This window comes from Desmodus rotundus, chromosome 11 (genome assembly GCF_022682495.2).
Source record: "Desmodus rotundus isolate HL8 chromosome 11, HLdesRot8A.1, whole genome shotgun sequence".
Taxonomy (NCBI): domain Eukaryota; kingdom Metazoa; phylum Chordata; class Mammalia; order Chiroptera; family Phyllostomidae; genus Desmodus; species Desmodus rotundus.
In genome coordinates, this window is record NC_071397.1 from 45,935,141 (window position 1) to 45,956,195 (window position 21,055).

The window sequence follows — 21,055 nt, forward strand, 5'->3', positions numbered from 1 at the left end:
ACCACATATATTTATAATGTGCAGTTGGGTATATTTTGGCATATGTATGCAACTGTGAAACCATCATCTTAATCAAGACAGTGAACACATCCTTTATCAACAGAATTCTCTTTCTGCCCCTAATAGTCCTTCCCTTGCACCTCTCTGTGCCCTTCCCTGAAACCGCAGGTCTGCTCTGACACTGTATATTGGTTGTCATTTTCTATATTTTATACAGATGGAGTCATATAGATTACATCCTTTTATGTCTGGCTTCTTTTACTCAGCATAGTTATTCTGTGATTCATCCATGTTGCGTGCATCAACTGTGTGTTTCTTCATTGCTGAGCAGTGTCCTACTGAATGGATAGAGCACAATTTTTCATCTGTTCGTCTACTGATGAATGATTGGGTGCTTCCAGTCTCTGGCCATTACAAATAAAGCTGCTACAGATTATTGTATAAATCTTTGTATGACCATATCCTTTCATTCCTCTTGTGTAAATATCTAAGGGAAGAACAGAAGAATCATTTGCTATGTGTAAGTCTAACTTTTAAAGAAACTGCCCCCGTTTTCTCAAGTGGCTGTGCCTTGTACCATTTCACATTTCCAGCAGCAGTGTGTGACAGCTCCAGTTCTTCCACATCCTTGCCACCACTTGGTGTGATCTGTCTTTCTAATTTTGGCCATTCTAACAGGTACACCGTTAATCTGTTTGTGGTTTAAGTTGCTTTTTGCTAATAGAGTGAAAATGTTGAGCATCTTTTATGTGCTTATTCATCTATTTATCTTCTGTGTAAAGATATTTGTTTAGATTCTTTGCTTATTTTTCATTGTTTTGTTTTCTTATTACTGGAATGCCTCATTTTATCACACTTCACTTTATTGCACTTTAAAGATATGTTTTTTAAAAAATTGAAGGCAAGAACCTCCACCAGCAAAAAGATTATGACTCGCTTTATTGAGATACTTACTTTATTGCAGTGGCCTGAAACCAAGTCTGCACTATCTCTGACATAGGCCTGTATTGAGATTTGAGATCTCTTTATACATTCTGAATAAAAGTCCTTTATCAGATATGTAATTTCCAAATATTTTCTTTTTTCTAATTTTTTCATTTTGTTTTTAGTTATATTTTTTCCATTACCATTTAGTACCCTTACACCTTCCCCCTGCAGCACCCCCACTGTTGTCCATGTCCATGAGTCCTTTTTCCTTTTTGCTCGATCCTTTCACCTCCTTCCCTCACCCCTTAGCTGTCATCCTGCTCTCTATCTATGAATCTGTCTCTATTTGTTAGTTCAGTTTCTTCATTAGATTCCACATATAAGTGAAATCATATAGTACCTGTCTTTCTCTGACTGGCTTATTTCACTTAGCATAATGTTCTCCAGGTCCATCCACACTATCGCAAAGGGTAAAATTTTTCTTTTTTACTGCTGAGTAGTATTCCATTGTGTAAATGTCCTATAGTTGTTTTATCCACTCATCTACTGATGGACACTTGGGCTGCTTCCATATCTTGGTGATTGTAAATAATGCTGCAATAAACATAGGAGTGCTTATGTTCTTTTGAATTAGTATTTTGGGTTCCTTTGGATATACTCCCAGAAGTGGGATTGCTGGGTCTAAAGGCAGATCCATTTTTAATGTTTTTGAGGTTATCTCCATAGTGCTTTCCACAGTGGCTGCATCAGTCTGCATTCCCACCAACAGCGCAAAAGGGTTCCCCTTTCTTTTTATCCTTGCCAACACTTGCTATTTGTTGACTTATTGATGAGAACCATTCTGACAGGTGTGAGATGATATCGCATTGTGGTTTTAATTTGCATTTGTCTGATGATTAGTGACACTGAACATCTTTCCATATATCTATTGGCCATCTGTATGTCCTCTGGAGAAGTGTCTACTCAGGTTCTTTGCCCATTTTTTAATTGGGTTTTTTTTTTTCGTGTTGAGTTTTGTAAACTCTTTATAAATTTAGGGTATTAACATCTTATCAGATGTATTGGCGAATATGTTCTCCCATTCTGTGGGTTTTAAAAATTTTATTGATGTTTTCCTTTGTTGTATAACAACTTTTAGTTTGATGTAGTCCAATCTGTTTATTTTTTCTTTTGCTTCCCTTGCCTGGGGAGATATATCTAATAAAATATTGCTCTGAGCAATGTCCGAGATTTTGCTGCTTATGTTTTCTTCTAGGATTTTTATGGTTTCAGGTATAACATTGAAGTCTTTAATCCACTTTGAATTTATTCTTATGTGTGATGTAAGAAGGTGGTCTAGTTTCAATTTTCTGCACTTATCTGTCCAATTTTCCCAGCACCATTTATTGAATAGACTATCTTCAGCTCATTGTATGTGCTTGTTTCCTCTCTCGAATATTTAATTGACTATAAAGGTGTTGGTTTATTTCTGGGTTCTCTATTCTGTTTCATTGATCTATGTGTCTGTTTTTATGCCAGTACCATGCTGTTTTGATTACTATGGCCTTATAGTATAGTTTGATTATTAGGTAGCATGATTCCTCCAACTTTGTTTTTCTTTCTCAGGATTGCTGTTGATATGCAGGGCCTTTTGTGGTTCCATATAAATTTTTGAATACTTATTCTAGTTCTGTGAAATATGTCATCAGACTCTTGATAGGAATTGCACAGGCAGCTTTGGGTAGTATGGACATTTTAATTATGTTAATTCTTCCTATCCATGAACATGGTATGTGCTTCTACTTATTTGTATCTTCTTCATTTTCTTTCTTCAGTGTCTTATAATTTTCCAAGTAAGGTCTTTTACATCCTTGGTTAAATTTATTCCTAGATATTTTACTCTTTTTGAAGCAATTATAATTGGGGTTATTTTCTTCATTTCTCTTTCTGTTAGTTTGTTATTGGCATATAAAAATGCAACTGATTTCTGGATATTAATTTTTTATCCTGCTACTTTGCTGAATTCATCGATTAGTTCTAATAGTTTCTTGGTGGAATCTTTGGGATTCTCTATGTACAGTATCATGTCATCTGCAAATAAAGACACTTTTACTTCTTCCATTCCAATTTGGATGCCTTTTATTTCTTCTTCTCTGACTTCTGTGGCTAGGACTTCCTTATTATTATGTTGAGTAAGAAAAGTGAAAGCGGACATCCCTGTCTTGTTCCTGATCTTAAGAGGAACGCTTGTAGTTTTTGCCCATTGAGTATGATGCTGGCAGTGGGTCTGTCACATACGGCCTTTATTATGTTTAGGTGTGTTCCCTCTATTCCCACTTTGCTGAGAATTCTTATCATAAAAGGGTGCAGGATGCTTTTTTTTTTTAAATGCTTTTTCTGTATCTATTGATATGATCATGTGATTTTTATCCTTCATTTTGTTTATGTGATGAATCACATTTATTGATTTGTGAATGTTGTACCAAACTTGCATTCCTGGAATAAATCCCACTTGATCATGACGTATGATCTTTTTGATACATTGCTGTATTTGGTTTGGTAATATTCCAAATATTTTCTAAACTGTGGCTTGTCTTGTCATTCTCTGAATGGTGCTTTTCAAGCAGAGGAAGTTTTCATTTGATGAAGTCCAATTCAGCAATTTTTTCTTTTATGAATTATACTTTTGGTGTTATATCTAAAAATATCTTTGCCTAAACCAAGGTTATATCTTTTGTCAGACTTATACCTACATATTAATATTTTAATGCAATTATAAATGGTTTAGGTTTTAGATTTAAATTTCTGATTTTTTATTGCTAGTATACAGAAATATAAATGATTTTTGTATATTGATCTCATATCCTGCAGCTTTGCCTAATTTGCTTATTAGTTCTCATGGCCTTTTTGTTTTGGTAGATTCCATAGATTTTCTATGTAGATGGTTATGCTGTCTGTAAATGAAGATATCTTACTTCCTTTTTAATCTGAATGATTTCAAGGTCTTTTCCTTGCCTTAATGCATTGGCTAGATGCATCAGTACTGCACTGTAACTGTAGTACAATTTTGACCATAAGCGGTAAGAACAAACATCCTTGCCTTTTTCCTAACGTCAGGGGAAATGCATTCAGCCTGTCATTGTTATTTATGATGATAGTGATAGGTATTTTATAGATGGTCCTGTTGAGTTGCAGAAGTTTCTTTCTATTCCTCATTTGCTGAAAGTTTTTTTAAAAATCAGGAATGGGGCTTTGAAGTGTTCTGTCATTTGGGCCATTTTTTTTTTTTTTTTTGTCTTGGTGCGTCTGTTACTTTAAGGGGCGGAGCCTTAGGTGTTCACCGGGGCGGGGTAATGCTGGTCGCTGCGCTGTGACGCTGTACGTGGGGGAGGGGCCGAGTGGGAGCAATGGCGCCCGCCTCACTCTCCTCCGGATTTCAATCCTTCACTCCGATACCCACAATCAAACTGGGCCCCCCTGGTGCTGGTTCCCGAGTAAGTGGGCCTGTGCACACTCTAGGCCCTTGTGGGTCTCTCCAACAACCTCTTCTGTGAGGCTGGGAGTCTCTCCTGCTGCCGCCCCAACCCCCAGGGGCGCTTTCAATCAGAGGTTTGAGGCTTTATTTCCCGGAGCTGGAGCCCTGGGTTGCACATTCTGCTTTGTTGCCCGCCGTTCGTCAGGTTTATCTGTGGGCGAATTTGGTGCCGCGCGGGGTGTTACCCGCTGCTCTGCCTGCCCCACTCTCCGCCACTCTGAGTCCGGCCCTCTCAGTTTATCTGCGCAGATGTGGGGCCGCAGGGTCTGCTAGTGCTCGGACTGCCTGCGCCATTTGTCCCACACTCCGCCAGTCTCAGTCCCGCCACAGCCGCGCGAGTCCTCTCCACCCCGGTGCCCGTCTCCGCCCCTCCTACCAGTCTGGATGAATGGTTATTTTCTATTTTCTTGGTGTTGGTCCCCCTTGTTGTTCGATTCTCTGTCAGTTCTGGTTGTGCTAGGAGGCGCAGTGTGTCTACCTACGCCGCCATCTTGGTTCTAAGCGACGAAGAGATAGCCAACCTATCGGATGCACAGTTCAAAGCACTGGTTATCAATATGCTCACAGACTTGGTTGAATCTATTCGAAAAACAGATGAAAAAATGAAGCCTATGCTAAGAGAAACGAAGGAAAATGTACAGGGAACCAATAGTGATGAGAAGGAAACTGGGACTCAAATCAATGGTGTGGACCAGAAGGAAGAAACAAACATCCAACCAGAAAAGAATGAAGAAACAAGAACTTGGAAAAATGAGGAGAGGCTTAGGAACCTCCCGGACGCCTTGAAACGTTCCCACATCCGAATTATAGGGGTGCCAGAAGGAGAAGAGGAAGAACAAAAAATTGAAAACTTATTTGAACAAAGAATGAAGGAGAACTTCCCTAATCTGGCAAAGGAAATAGACTTCCGGGAAGTCCAGGAAGCTCAGAGAGTCCCAAAGAAGCTGGACCCAAGAAGGAACACACCAAGGCACATCATAATTACATTACCCAAGATGAAACGCAAGGACCTACATCCAAGATTACTGTATCCAGCAAAGCTATCACTTAGAATGGAAGGGAAGATAAAGTGCTTCTCAGATAAGGTCAAGTTAAAGAAGTTCATCATCACCAAGCCCTTATTATATGAAATGTTAAAGGGAGTTACCTAAGAAAAAGAAGATCAAAAATTGGAACAGAAAAAATGACAGCAAACTCACAGTTATTAATGGCCACACATAAAACAAAAATGAGAGCAAACTAGGCAAACAACTAGAACATGAGGGTTGTCATTAAGGGAGTGGGAGGGGGAGAGAGGGGGAAAGGTACAGAGAATAAGTAGCATAGATGATAGGTGGAAAATAGACAGGGGGAGGGTAAAAATAGTGTAGGAAATGTAGAAGCCAAAGAACTTATAAGTATGACCTATGGACATGAACTATAGGGGGGGAATGTGGGAGGGACGGGGGTGGGCAGGATGGAGTGGAGTGGGGGGGGAAATGGGACAACTGTAATAGCATAATCAATAAATATATTAAAAAAAAAAATCAGGAATGGGTGAATGGGTGCTAGATTTTGACAAATGCTTTTCTACATGTATTGAGATAATCACATAGTTTTTTCTTTTTTAAAAGGTGTGTTAATAAGGTAAATAACATTGACTTATTTTTCAATGTTACACCAATCTTGCATTTCTAGGATAACCTTCACTTGATCCTAATGTATTGGCATTTTTACAAGTTCTTGGATTCCATTTCTTAACATTTTGTTAGCCAGCAGCACTCAAAGCTGCGGGGCAGGGTGGGGGGCGCAATCAATGTTTTAGGATGTAAATGGTGTGCATAATTCATAAGAAGCAGGAGGTTTCTAAAAGACATCTCATCTTTCTAGTCCATTTATTAAGGCACCTATATCAATAAGAGAGAACCTTACTCTAAAAGACACAAAGCTGTAAGTTTTTTTAGTGAAACACAAAATTAAATAAAATTAAAAGAGAAATGGAAGTGAGGTGTAGTGGAAAGAGGAGTGGACCAGGGATCTAGGGCTTTTGGTCCAGTTCTGACACTGATTAGCTTTGAGGATTTTGGATAAATTGCTTTTCTCTGGACTTGTTTCCATGTCTGTAAAATGAGAACTCTGCACTAGAAGGCCAGCCAACCTCATACAGATCTACAAATCTGAGTCTAAGAGTCTATAAAAGAAATATCTAATTGATCATAGGGAGCGGGATATTGTTATTTTAGTTGAGAGAAGTTAGCTTTCTATGATCTTATAAAGAGCAATTGTGTAGCCTCTTTCATAGTTGATATTGCAGAGCTGACTGCAGAGAACAGGGTGGACAATATACAGGAAGAAACTAGGACCCGAATCCCTGGCTCCAATAGATGCCAAGTTAGGAAGAATTGTTGCTCTAGATCATGGTATCCCTGAGTAAAAGGGGGGAACAAGTCCATTAAAGTGAAATTACCTTTAGGAAATGTGAAATCCAAACCTAGGAGGATATTTTGGCACAATATGTGGAACTGACGCTATAAGCTCCTCCAGTCCTGGATATGTTGGCCCAGAGTTTTGTTCTGGGAACCACAGCTGATCAAGGGAGTAAACACTAAAAGAATATGTCACCTGGAGCTCAGAGTGGAGTTCCACTGAAGTCCAAGTAGGGGCCTGATGACTGTACAGCAGGGTCTGGCCACCAGGGAGGAGCAGTGAGTCATGAACAGTGGTGAAGACAAAGGCAGTGGATGGGCTCTCAGATTCCAGCTGACAAGCAAGATGCTCCCTTTCTGGCTCTATGAAAGCTTCAGTGGCGGAGGGGCTTAAGAAAAGAATCCATATCCTGATATTAGGACAGGCTTGGGAAAATAAGGGAGGTGTGGCAGTATGTGTACCCTGAATCAATGAAGCATGTATGATAATTACATGAATGTGGATGTCTGTTTTTTGGACTAAACCTTCCAGGGAGTTTTAGAAGACATTTAAAAACAGATCTGTTCATCAAATGTTATCATCTAAATCCTATTATTTCCAGGAAGCTGTAGCTAGACTTTAACCTGACTGAGGCTATTCTTGATTTTGTTACATTATTCCTGGACAATCCTCCCCTATGCCACACCAGCACCACTCTATTCCTCTTTGCCTTTACATGCCTATTGGATCTCATCATTCTCCTTCCTGTTGGCCACTTTTCAAGTATAATGGGACATACTGTCTCTTCTTCTTTTAGAAATTTCAGAAATCAGCCAGCCCTCCCATCCTTTGATTATATCAAGGGTGCTCTTCTAGGAACTCCTCCAAATTGTCTGTTTTTGACTGACTAATGCCAACCTGAAATTTGTTTCTCCTATCACTGCATTATGTTCCATTCAGTTTTTTTTTCACATGCCTTACTAATATTCATTAAACAACATTTTACCCCTAATTCAGCAACTTCTGAAATCTTTAGCAGGATCCACAGGATCTAAGAATGAGATACTTTGTAGTGAGTAACAGAGCCCAGAATAGTACATGAGTCTAATAGTCAGTCTTCATGTTACACATTAGACACTACGTTAAAGTGTGTAGACATCAGCTGAAATCAGATGGTAAGGAATCTTTCCAAAGGTTCTGATTTGGGTTTTGGCTGGATCTTATTCTTCTTTTTGTAGGCCAAAAAACCCCTGCTGCACATGGACATATACATATACTCCAATCATTTTATCATATGGTTTAGCAGTAAAAGTTAGTTACTAGTATTTTATCATACTGTGTTCATCTGCTCAAAAAGCTACACAGAAGACTTCCAGGACTTCCTGTCAAGATGGAGGCATAGTTAGATATGCTTCGCCTCCTCACACAACCACAAAGAGAATTACAACTATATCTCAAAACAAATAATAACCAGAACTGTCAGGAAATCAGGCTGTATGGAAGTCCAACAACCAAGGATAAAAAGAAGCCACATTCATCCAGATGGGTAAGAGAGGCAGAGTCACAGAGACTGGCTGAGAGGTATGGAGATGCAATGTGGTATGGAAAGGCAGCGGTTGAACGGGTGGTCACACACTCACATGTGGTGGATAAAATTCAGGAGGGTTACCTTGGGAGCAAGCAATCCCAGCCCAGGTCACACTGCACAGCCCAGGGTTCCAGTGCCAGGAAGATAGATCCACATAACTTCTGGCTGTAAAAACCAGTAGGGGTTTGGGAGGCAGAAGAAAGTGCCAGATTTTCAGGAGAGTCCATTTAAAAGGCCCACATGGCATTAGAACATACGCAAACCAACCCACTCTGGGATTCACCACCAGGGCAACAGCTGGAAGAGCAGCAGTTGCATACAGGAAGTTGGTGAAGTGACTGGAAACATGGAGAGTTCCAGGCAAACTTTCAGAAGCCATGCAGTGGGACTGTCCCCTCTTGGAGCCCTCCCCCACACAGAGCCACCAAATAGTGAAGCAGGTTGCCCTGCCCTGGTGATTACCTAAGGCTCCACCCCACACAATATACAGGTACCTTTTCTAAGACAGGGAGTCAAAGAAGCTCTACCTAACACACAGAAACAACACAGGGAGGCTGTCGAATTGAGCAGACAAAGAAATATGTCCCAAATGAAAGAACACAACAAAACTCCAGAAAAAGAACTAAATGAAATGGAGATAACCAACCTATCAGATGCAGAGTTCAAAACACTGGTGATCAGGATGCTCAAAGAACTCACTGAGTATGGCAAAAACATAAGGGAAGAAATGAAGGTTATACTAAGTGAAATATAAAAAAATGTACAGAGAACCAACAGTGGAATGGATGAAGCTGAGAATCAAAACAACCGTTTGGAACACAAGGAAGAAAAAAAAAGCACTCAATCAGAACAGGAAGAAGAAAAAAGAATTCAAAGAAACAAAGGCTTAGGAACCTGTGGGACAACTTTAAACATACCAATATCTGAATCACTGAGGTGCCAGAAGGAGAAGAGAAAGAACAAGAAATTGAAAACTTATTTGAAGAAATAATGAAAGAAAACTTCCCTAATTTGGCAAAGGAAATAGAGATACAAGTCCAAAAAGCACTGAGAGTCCCAAACAAGTTGGACACAAAGAGGACCACACCAAGACACTTCATAATTAAAATGCCAAAGGTTAAAGGTAAAGAGAGAATCTTAAAAGCAGCAAAAGAAAAGCAGAGAGTTACCTACAAAGGAGTTCCCATAGATTGTCAGCTGATTTCTCAAAATAAACTTTGCAGGCTAGAAAGGACTGGCAAGAAGTATTCAAAGTGATGGAAAGCAAGGGCCTACACTCTAGATTACTCTGTCCAGCAAAGCTATCATTTAGAGTAGAAGGGCAGATAAAGAGCTTCCCAGATAAGGTAAAACTAAAGGAGTTCATCATTACCAAGCCATTATAACATGAAATGTTAAAGGGACTTACCTAAGAAAAAGATGATCAAAACTATGAACATTAAAAGGGCAACGATTCACAACTATCAACAACTGAATCTAAAAAAACAAAGTAAGCACACAAATAGTACAGGAACAGAACCATAGATATGAAGATTATTTGCAGGGTTATCAGCTGGGAGGAGGAAGGAAGAGAATGGAGGAAAATGTGCAGGGATTAAGCAGTACAAATTGGTAGGTACAAAATAGACAGGGGTAAGTTAAGAATACTATAGGAAATGGAAAAGCCGAAGAACTCATATGTATGACCCATGGACATAAACTAAGTGGTGGTGGTGGGGGATTGCTGAAGGGACGTACCAGGTGGAAGAGGGCAAAGAGGGAAAAATTGGGACAACTGTAATAGCATAATCAATAATTTTTTTTTAAAAAGCCACATGTACGACAACTCTTACCAGTAAAAGATACAGTAGTAATGAAGGCAAACTTACTTATTAACTCACTCATTCACTCTTCATTCATTATTGGGTCATATTCAGAAATTAAATACCTAACAGTTGTGAAGTAAAAGTATAAATCAAAGAACTAAAAAAAGAAAGAACCTACAGTGGGAAATCTGAAAAGCTGTAATTCACAAGAGAGTAGAATGTTAAGTTTTTCAGACTACCTGTCATGTCTAGAATGTTTCAGATGAAAAGAAATGAATGCCTCTTGCAGGTAATGAGAAAGACCGAATTATAAACCATTTCCTTGAAATTCCAACCACATTTCCTCTAGAAACAGTGCATTGAGTAAATACTTCTGCGAATCAAACACTAAATTATTTAGTAATTGCTTAGTAAACTTCTGACCTTATTAAACATGCTTTTTAAGAAAGTTATTTATATGAAATGGTAAGGGTTAGTTTTTATAAAAGAACTTCCAAGTCTATGGGAATTTTAGTGTTCACAGTGCCATTAAAACTACTACATTATTACTTTTGGATTGGAAACACTTTTCAATCACATCAAGACCCAAACTTCTTATTTAGAGTGGAAAGCAATCCAATTTCAGTATTTTCTACTGGAAAACTGCAGTGCTTGTCACTTAATGTCTCTAATGCTTTTGATAGCTAAAGTAAGGGCTTGACACAGAGCAGCTAAAACATGCCATGTTCTTTATTTACTCAAACACTCCATCTGCGTGTATACTAGTCAGTTCCAAGGGAACTGAGATTTAAGGCTGTTGTTAGGAAGAAGCACTTGTGATTGTATCATCAGACCCTTAATAGCTAGGAAAGATTTTTGTGCTTCAATATAAACTTCCATTTTCCTTGAACTTTCAGGAGGAAGTTCAATTTGCTGATACAGTTTGTGATAATGTTTTTTACTACACAGTTGAAAAATATTAAAAAAAATTAGGGACCATCATAATAAGCCCTGAATTTTTGGTAATTTTTGTTGTTGATATTGTTTCACTTGTTCTTTTTAAAAAATTTTTTAAAAAGATTTTTATTTATTTATTTTTAGAGACAACAGAAGGGAGGGATACAGAGAGGGAGAGAAATGTCGATGTGTGAGAGAAATAGTCATTACTGCCTCTCGTAGGCCGCTAACAGGGCACCTGGCCTGCAACCCAGGCATATGCCCTGACTGGGAATCAAGTCCGTGACCTTTTGGTTCGCAGGCCATCACTAAACCCACTGAGCCATGCCAGCCAGGGCTCACTTGTTCTTTTAAACAGATCAAAAAAAAAAATAACCCAAACTTCCAAAATACCCCATAATAAAATAGTGACAACTACTAGGTGTACACTACATGAAGACTCAGGATGTGACACAGAGGCTGAGCTAGAAGAAATATTACACTGTTGGTAGCAGACTATATGCATTAGTCTAAAGGTAATAAAGAATTGAAGATGCACTGCACACTCATCGAACTGCAAAGCATTAGAGAGTTTGGCAGTATCAAGTGTTTGTGAAGATGTCAAGTAGCAGGACTCTCATGCACTGATGGTTGGTTCAACCTCCCTGAAAAACAGTTTGGCATTATCTGGCAAAGTTGAAGAAGGGTACAGATTATGACCCTGCAATTCCATTCCTACACTCAAAAGATACTCCTGCATGCCTGCAACAGAAACTCTATGCAAGTGTTCATAGCAGCACTGTTCAGCACAACTCCCAGCTGGAAACAACACAATGTCCGTCAGGAGCAGAATGAATAAATGCACTGTGGTATATTCATGTAATAGAAGAATACTAAGCAAATTTGAGCCACATGCAACAACATGAATGAATCTTACAAACCCAGTGTTGGATACTGAGCCAGAAAAGCAAGACACAAAATAAGAACATACAACTGAATTTGATTTATGTGAAGTTCAAAAATGGGCAAAACTTAAATATCTGGGGATGCATATGTAGATGGCAAAACTATACAGACAGGACTCAGAGGTTCCGTTTGTGGGGAGAGCACTGTTGTGGGAACATAGCATGAGGGTTCTCAGGGGGGCTGTCACAAGGTCGTATCTCTTTTTCTTTTCTTAAAAAAGACACATGGACAAAATCAAGGGGGAGGGTGGAGGTTGGGGAGGGAGGGGGTTTTGGCTGGGGTAGGGTGGAGGGATGGGGAGAAAAGGCACACAACTGTAATTGAATAACAATAAAAAATTAAAAAAAAGATTTTATTTATTTATTTTTAGAGAGACTGGAAGGGGGGAAGAAAGAGAGGGAAAGAAACTACAATGTGTGCTTGCCTCTCATTCTCCCCGCACTGGGGACCTGGCCCACAACCCAGGCATGTGCCCTGACTGGGAATTGAACAGGAAACCCTTTGGTTCTCAGCCCACGCTCAATCCACTGAGCCACGCCAACCAGGTCAAGGTCCTATTTCTTGACATTGGTGATAGGCAGATGGGTGTTCAGTTTGTGTTGGATTATAGATTAGTCTTATGCACTTTTTATATCTGCGTTCTGTTTTATAATAAAAAAAAGTACTCAGCTACCCCTACATTAAAATTGTAGGAAAGGGTTAACAACTCAAGTAATCTGCCTTTGGTTCTGTGACCTAATTACGAAGGTCCTAGGGTGGACTTTGGTTTTAAATGAAAACACATACCCACGACTGACAGCTACAACTTAAGGTCAAAGGGTTCTTAATGGCAATCAAATCTAACCAAATCCAAGTGGGAGGTTTTAAATCAGAAACTAAAAAATTGGGCAGAATGTGTGGCAAAGCCTTTTGGGAGGTGGTGAGAAATCTGAGCCCAGACCTTTACTTCAGAGCAAAACTCTTCCCGGAGATCCATGTGTCATCTGTGAAAACCAAATCACTTCAATGCACTTCCACTTCCTTATCATAAAATGAGGAAATGGACTAGGTGACCTGGCAATGTTTCTCTAGTTCTAATTTCTATGGTTCTATGAAAGTACGGAAATTTAGGAAAAACTTGAAACATTAGCTTCTCTAACAACAGTTCTTGAGAAGGCTTTTTTAGGAAGTTAGAGATGCTCAAAAATAATATAGCTAGCTGGGAAGGAAAAATGCCATCACATAATTTTTGGGAGAGATGAAGAAAAAAGGAAAACCTACCCAATGACAGTTTGAACTTTTCTCCCTTATAAATAAAGTCAACTCAAAGGAAGGATGAATCAAGGGCCAATTTTCTCAGGTCAGCGTAACAGAATACTCAGAGGTACTGAGCAATGGGTCAGCACTGTGTTCTCCATGCTGCCCCATCCCCCAAAATGCTCTGCAGGGCAGGACAGGTTCTCGGTTCTCGCAAGCTGTCTTACATGTGTGGCTATGGAATCGCGAGCTGTCTATCCTCCCTTCTGTCTGAGTCTCCACTTAGTGACGTCAGGCAAGATCACACTGTTTCGGGGCCAGAGACAGGCTCCGGCTTGGGCTTCACAACAACATAGTGCACACACTGTCATCTCTAGATGAAGGAATGACATGCTTTGAAATCAGTGGGTGAAATGGACTCCATGCCAAGTTGTCTAAGATACGTGATTATTGCTAGTGGAAGTTAGGTGATGGTTGGCAGTGTGGGTATGGACAAGAGAGCAGGGTGGGCAGGGAGACAGTGTGGAATTCGGGATTGGCATTTGAGATCATCTACCCTGCTCTGCTTTCTATATTTTGATGCTTGCTTTTGGCTCTTTTACGGTAATCCCCAAGGTAAGAATACAGTGAAAACCCTCATTTATTCTGCTGAAGTAGGCCCTTTTCTCTCATGGGTGAGTTTTCTTTTCTATCTTGTCATTCCCAGTTTGTCTTGGGTGCTACCTCTTTGTATCTATGTTCTCCATTTATATTCATTTCTCATACATCAATCTCTGCTTCCTATTAGCATTTGCTTCTTGCCTATTAGAAGTTAGAGGACAAAGAAAAGTCATTTTTTCCCTACATTTTTCTTTATCAGGGCATCTATGTGAAATATTATTTCCCAGGGTCCCCTCCCCTCCCCTCCCAGCCAGAGGAATATTACCCTAGAGCTCCATGCTTCTAATGTGAGAAGAAATGATGAACAGTGATTAGGAGGCTAAATGAGGGTGGTGGAACCTATTTACTTCATTAAGGTTCCTTCAGGGAAAATGCAAGGACGGGGAACTGAGAGTGAAGGGTTAATAGTAAAAGAATAAAAGATCCATTTGACTCAGAGCAATCTTCAGTCTGCCTGGATTCCATCAGACGCCCTTCTCCATGGGGAAATCAGTACAGAGAAATGACATGCAAAGTGCGCCATAAAGCATCTGAGTCAAACCAGAGGGAGGATGACTCAACGGATCATTTTACATTTTAATAGAAGGCACTGCGGATTTGTGCCTAGTGCATAGTTCAACACAGGCGCGCATCCCCTCCCCAAAACCTCTCCATTGGGTGGGAGGGGAGTTCCCAGAACCTGACAGAAATTATTCTGTTTTAGAAAAGAACCAAGTCAAAACTCACAGCAGAGAATCAAGGACTAAGAAAAGACAACACACAGTCAAATGCAGAAAAATGGGGAGACTTGCAAGTCCGTCTAATTCCAACTTTAGCATTACTGTCAAACCTAAGATGGTCAGCAACTTAACTCAGCCATGACTGGACTTCAAATCTGACCAGGGGCTGTGGGACAGGAAGAGGGACGGAAAGAGGGAGGGAAAGAGGGAGAAAAAAGGGAGGAGAGAGGAAAGAAGAGAACATCTAGGTGTTGCACTTAAACAATTTTGCTCCTTAAAGCAAAAAGACTTTACTGTGCAATTACTGCCAGAAGTTTACCCACAAGGTCAGTGACAATGCTGGGCTTGGGTGTCCATGTAAAGTCAAGAAACAGTATTAGCAATGCCATTGTTCTCAGTGTGCTTTCTGAGCTAGTTATTGCTTACAGGTGCTGACATACAGACTTGGCCAATGGTAGATTCACCTGACCAGGAATTATGATGCTAAAGACTGGATTATCAAATGTAACTCCTTCTCGGGGGGTGACCTTCAAGTGTGCTTACGACAGAAAGGTCTGCCTGTACCTAAGAATATCTATAGCTATGTGGCTGGTCATCCTTGTGATCTCTGTCACTGCCTGTCCTGCTTCCTGAGAGGGCATGCTGCTTATAGATGGGAGAGAAAACAGAAGTGAGTCACTGGGGTTTGGCAGAAATACAGCTTTCACAGAAGAGGTTCTTTTTAAAAGTTTTATCTTCACCCGATGCCATTTTTTTCATTGCTTTTAGAGAGAAAGGAAGGGAGAGAGAGAGAAACACCAGTCAGCTGCCTCCCTCACACACCTGCACCAGGGATTGTTGTGCCCAGACAGCGGACTGTACAAGCTCCACTGGAGACTGAACCTGCAATCTAGGTATGTGCCCTGACTGGGAACCAAACCTGCAACCTTCGGCCATGGGACGACGCTCCAAACAACTGAGCCACACTGGCCAGGGCCAGAGGAGGTTCCTAATAAAAGGAAGCTTGCTGCTTTCACATGTTGGGGTCTTCTGGACTACATGGTTCTATTCTGAAATATCCTCTCTGCAGGAATGCAAGCTGGGATGGGTGAAGTTTAGGTTGCAAGATGATTCACCGGATAACTAGAACAATCAAAACTCAGACTTCCGGCCAAGATGGAGGCGTGGGTAAACACACTTTGCCTCCTTGCATGACCAAAAGAAGGACAACAACAATTTAAAAACAAAAACAACCAGAACTGACAGAAAATCGAACTGTATGGAAGTCCGACAATCAAGGAGTTAAAGAAGAAACATTCATCCAGACCGGTAGGAGGGGCGGAGACAGGCAGCCAGGGAGGAGAGGACTCGAGGTAATGTGGTGGCTGATGGACCCAGCGAGGTGGCGGATTGTGGAGTGGGTGGGCAAGGCTGCAGCTGGCCAGCGAGGCAGCAGCTGGTGGGCCGGGTAACAGACCGCACAACCCAGGGCTCCAACGTGGGGAAATGAAGCCTCAAACCACTGACTGGAAACACCTGTGGGGGTTGAGGCGGCAGCAGGAGAAACTCCCAGCCTCACAGGAGAGTTCGTTGGAGAGACCCACAGGGGCCTAGAATGTACACAAAACCACCCACTCGGGAAGCAGCACCAGAAGGGCCAATTTGCTAGTGGGGAACAGAGGAAGTGACTGAAAACTGGCAGAGTGGAGCAAGCACCATTGTTACCTCTCAGCCCCTCCCCCACGTACAGCATCACAGCACGGTGCCATAGCTTGCCCTGCCCTGGTGAACACCTAAGGCACAGGTGCATCAAGACAAAAAAAAAATGGCCCAAATGAAAGAACAGATCAAAGCTCCTGAAAAAATACAACTAAGCAACGAAGAGATAGCCAACCTATCAGATGCATGGTTCAAAACACTGGTAATCAGGATGCTCACAGAATTGGTAGAATTTGGTCACAAATTAGATGAAAAAATGAAGGATATGCTAAGAGAAACAAAGGAAAATGTACAGGGAACCAATAGTGATGGGAAGGAAACTGGAACTCAAATCAACGGTATGGACCGGAAGGAAGAAAGAAACATCCAACCAGAAAAGAATGAAGAAACAAGAATTCAGAAAAATGAGGAGAGGCTTAGGAACCTCCAGGACATCTTTAAATGTTCCAACATCTGAATTATAGGGGTGCCAGAAGGAGAAGAGGAAGAACAAAAAATTGAAAACTTATTTGAACAAATAATGAAGAACTTCCCAAATCTGGCAAAGGAAATAGATTTCCGGGAAGTCCAGGAAGCTCAGAGAGTCCCAAAGAAGCTGGACCCAAGGAGAACACACCAAGGCACATCATAATTACATTAGCCAAGATAAAAGAGAAGGAGAGAATCTTAGAAGCAGCAAGAGAAAAGGAAACAGTTACCTACAAAGGAGTTCCCATAAGACTGTCAGCTGATTTCTCCAAAGAGACCTTACAGGCAAGAAGGGACTGGAAAGAAGTATTCCAAGTCATGAAAGGCAAGGACCTACATCCAAGATTACTGTATCCAGCAAAGCTATCATTTAGAATGGAAGGGAAGAAAAAGTGCTTCTCAGATAAGGTCAAGTTAAAGGAGTTCATCATCACCAAGCCCTTATTATATGAAATGTTAAAGGGATTTGTCTAAGAAAAAAGATAAAAATATGAACAGTAAAAATGACAGCAAACTCACAGTTATTAAAACAACCCCTAAAACGAAAACAAAAGCAAACTAAGCAAATAACTAGAACAGGAACAGAACCACAGAAAGAGATCACATGGAGGGTTATCAACAGGGGAGTGGGAGGGAGAGAGATGGGGGAGAGGTACAGAGAATAAATAGCATCAATGGTAGGTAGAAAATAGACAGGGGGAGGGTAAGTATAGTATAGGAAATGTAGAAGCCAAAGAACTTATAAGTATGACCCATGGACATGAACTAAAGGGGGGAAATGTGGGAGGGAGGGGGTGTGCAGGGCAGAGGGGAGTGAAGGGGGGAAAATGGGACAATGGTAATAGCATAATCAAAAAAATGTATTAAAAAAAAAACAATTCAGCACCCAAGGAGGGCAGCACCTAACTGGGGCAGAGAAGTCATCCAGCTCAAGTGTCCTGTAGTGAAATGTTCTGGGAAAGGTTTGTATATTTCTGCTGAAGCCCGGGTACCCTAACTCTTATTTTTCCATTTAAAAATGATTAAAACCATGAGGGTAACCCATGGGTTGGCAGTTTGTTAAATCCCACATCAGGTCATAAAAGCACTTGGACCATCTGTCACCATACAGGAAATCAAATGGAGCTGGAATATTAGCACACATGCGAAATGGCCTCCTGGGAGTATGGGGAAAGGCAGGAGGTCAGTGAAGAGACACTGGGTGGAGGGGAGGGGAGGATGTGCTCAGAGCCTTCCAATTCCCTGTCCTGTCCGTGGCAGCTTCTCAGCGTAATGACTGTTATCAAAAGGCAGGGACACTAATGCTTGCTGACATCGATTATACTGTTTAAAATATAAATCCTTTTATATGCCTACAGTACACCACCACTCACACACACCATTTGTACCCCACAAGATATGATTCAGGTAATGCAAAGTATATTAAAGAAAGGATTATTTAGGGGGGAGAAAACATTCTTTCCAAATGGTTAGGAAGGGGTGTGACCAGAGGGTTAGGAAGCCCTCTGACCAGGTGGCACTGGACGAGCACAGAAAAGCACCAGTCAGGAAGAGACCTCTCAGCTCTTCTTGACTCTACAGTGTACCTGCTCCCCATCTCTTCTTCTATCTGCAGACAAAGCGGCCTCCGTGTGAGTCCCTGCTCTCCCATTTCCTAGCTGTAGGGCTTTGAGTACATTTGTTAGACTCTGGAATCCTTGGTCTTTCCATCTGCAAAATGGCTACATGAAGATTAAATGAGATGAAGCAAAAGGTATTTGGGATGGTCTTTGTTTTACAGCTTACACTCCACAAATAAAAGCCATTGTTAGGAAAAGAAAGTTAACTTCTTTGCACATTACATTAATTTGTAGTTCTGCACAGATTGCGAGTTTCTTATATTGAGCAAATCTGGGCTGCATGAAGAATGATGTATGTCTTTGTTTGTTAGATTCTCCTGCTTAAACTTAGGGAGAGGCCAAGTTGCTTGACTTCCATCCATGGTCTGTGAGAAAATTAAGGGACAACGTGTGAAATGTCATGCTTTCTGGCAAGTTGGCAACGATACCATGGCAGCCTTCCCTCGGTAATATCCCACATTAATTGTGAAGGTCAAATAAGGCAGTAGACCTGAGAGCTCGCCGAGAAGTTTAAAGTACTCTACTTGCATCAGGAACTATCCTCACCACCATCTGACTAATTTTACACATACTTATATCGAGAATGCCTACTCTTATGGGCACTTAACCCTGATATATTTCTCTTTCATGTCAAGAGAAGGCATCTGGCAGAGAGGGGACTTGTATTGCTTCTCATCTAATAACATTTCCTAAAAGATTCTATCCCCTCATATTTACTAAATGTGTGCGCTTTGAATAGTCTACTTTCCTACTGCAGGCTTTCCCTGTTTTCTCTCTGCTACCTTTGCCTATGTTTCATATGAGTCAGAACCCTCTTTCATGGTGGGAGGCAGGGTGGGCGCAGCGCTGACGAGCCACGCTGTGGAGCAGGCCTGCCGGTGTCCGAGTACTGACTGCTATGCCCCTCGCACCACATAAGCTCTCTGTAAGGTTTCCTCATCTGTAATCCAGGTGTTATGAGGAGTAAGCACAAATAGGCAAAGCACTGTGACAATTCCTAGAGTGTGGTAAGCACTCACTAAATACTGTCTACATTATGGTATATGGAGACAGTGGAGTGTAATGGTTGAGAATCAGGCTCTGGAGCCAGGCTGCCTGGCTTTGAATCCTGACTCACTAGCTGCAAAATCTCTGGCAAGACACTTAACGTTTGTGTGCAACTTGTACAAAAAAGGTATGATAGAGCATGCCCTTGTGGTAGGGTTGGGAGGATTAAAGCACTACACTGATTTGTTTGTAAGTTCATTAGTTCACTCATTCAACATACAGTGTTCAATAAAATTAACTCTTATTTCTCAACCATACCACCTTTTTCCATTCACTTTTTAATCCCAGATTGCCCATGACTTGTCCTTTTTCCACACTGGCATCTCCTGCTTTCCCTGCCTACATAACTCAGACTCTCCTAGTCACCTTCCTGCCTCCTGGTATTACAACAGTCTCCAAGACACGTGGATTTAGTGTAACTGGAGCGGGGGTGGAAATGTGCATTTTAACCCCCATGGTAGCTGATCTGGGGCAGCCCTACAAACCAGGAATGCCTGTCCTGCCACTTCCTGGAGCTCGATGACATGGCCACTTAAGCTCTCTGTGTCCTCATATGAGAAAGGAAGAGAAAACCTGCCTTCGAAGAGATTGTTTTGATTAAAGCAAAGACCTCCTTCAGGTCTTTGCTCAGACGTCGTCTTCTTAGCAAGGTCTCCTTGACCACCCTATTTAAACCCCAACCCCAGCCTCCTGCTTGCATGCTACCCTCCTCCCCTGCTGTTACTTTTGTTTCTGCTGAGGTCTCCTTTAAACCTCTTTTCACATCTTCCTTTGCTCTCTGGAGCTGCCTGTCTTTTCTGGGCCGCCAGGTTGCCTTGCCTATCCATTTATCCACAGAAAATTTAGTCTATTGTGAGCACCACGAATGTTAGAGGAAACTAATGATATACCCTCCAACATATGCAACCAAGATAATGGGAAGGTACAAAAGCCATAGGAAAAGCTTAAGAATGACACAGTGAAAGAAAAGCTAACATTTGTAGAGTTTCTCAGTGCAAGGGTCTTAAGTGTGCTTTATTTCTAAAGCTTTCTAGGCTCAACTATTCACAAACAGTGAGACATATTCTTTATCCACTGGTCCTGTACATTGTGGGTCCTTGCAGAGTATAATTTAGTTGTTTTATCCTGGAAGAAGCCTCCTTGCTCCTACTTCTGAAAGATGGCTGTGATTCTCTCCCCCTATGTTGGCAGCCTCCCATCTCAAACTGGCAAATGGAGGCCAACCATGCCCTCCACTTCAGCAGCACCTAAGCCTCTGAGCCCTCAGGAGATGATGGGCACACAGGACCTCCAACTGCATCTCAGGACAATGCTTCTAGAGTATGACCAAGCTCGGCGGGACCAATGCCCTGGCCTCTGCGGCTCTGGGACCACACATGGCTTGGGAGGGCCTGGGATTCAGAGATGAAGAGGGAGGTTTCTGACCTTCATTCCAAAATCAGACAAGCACGAAGGGCACTGAGGAACTCTCCCTGAAATGCTACATAATGTGCCTTAGTTCCATTCAC

General features: G+C 41.4%; 1 protein-coding gene across 7 annotated transcripts in view; it reads right to left on the bottom strand.

Annotated features, from left to right (window-relative positions):
• BACH2 (BTB domain and CNC homolog 2) overlaps nt 1-21,055 on the bottom strand; it is a 364,147-nt gene that overhangs the window by 81,136 nt on the left and 261,956 nt on the right. The gene's annotated exons all lie outside the window — the stretch shown is intronic.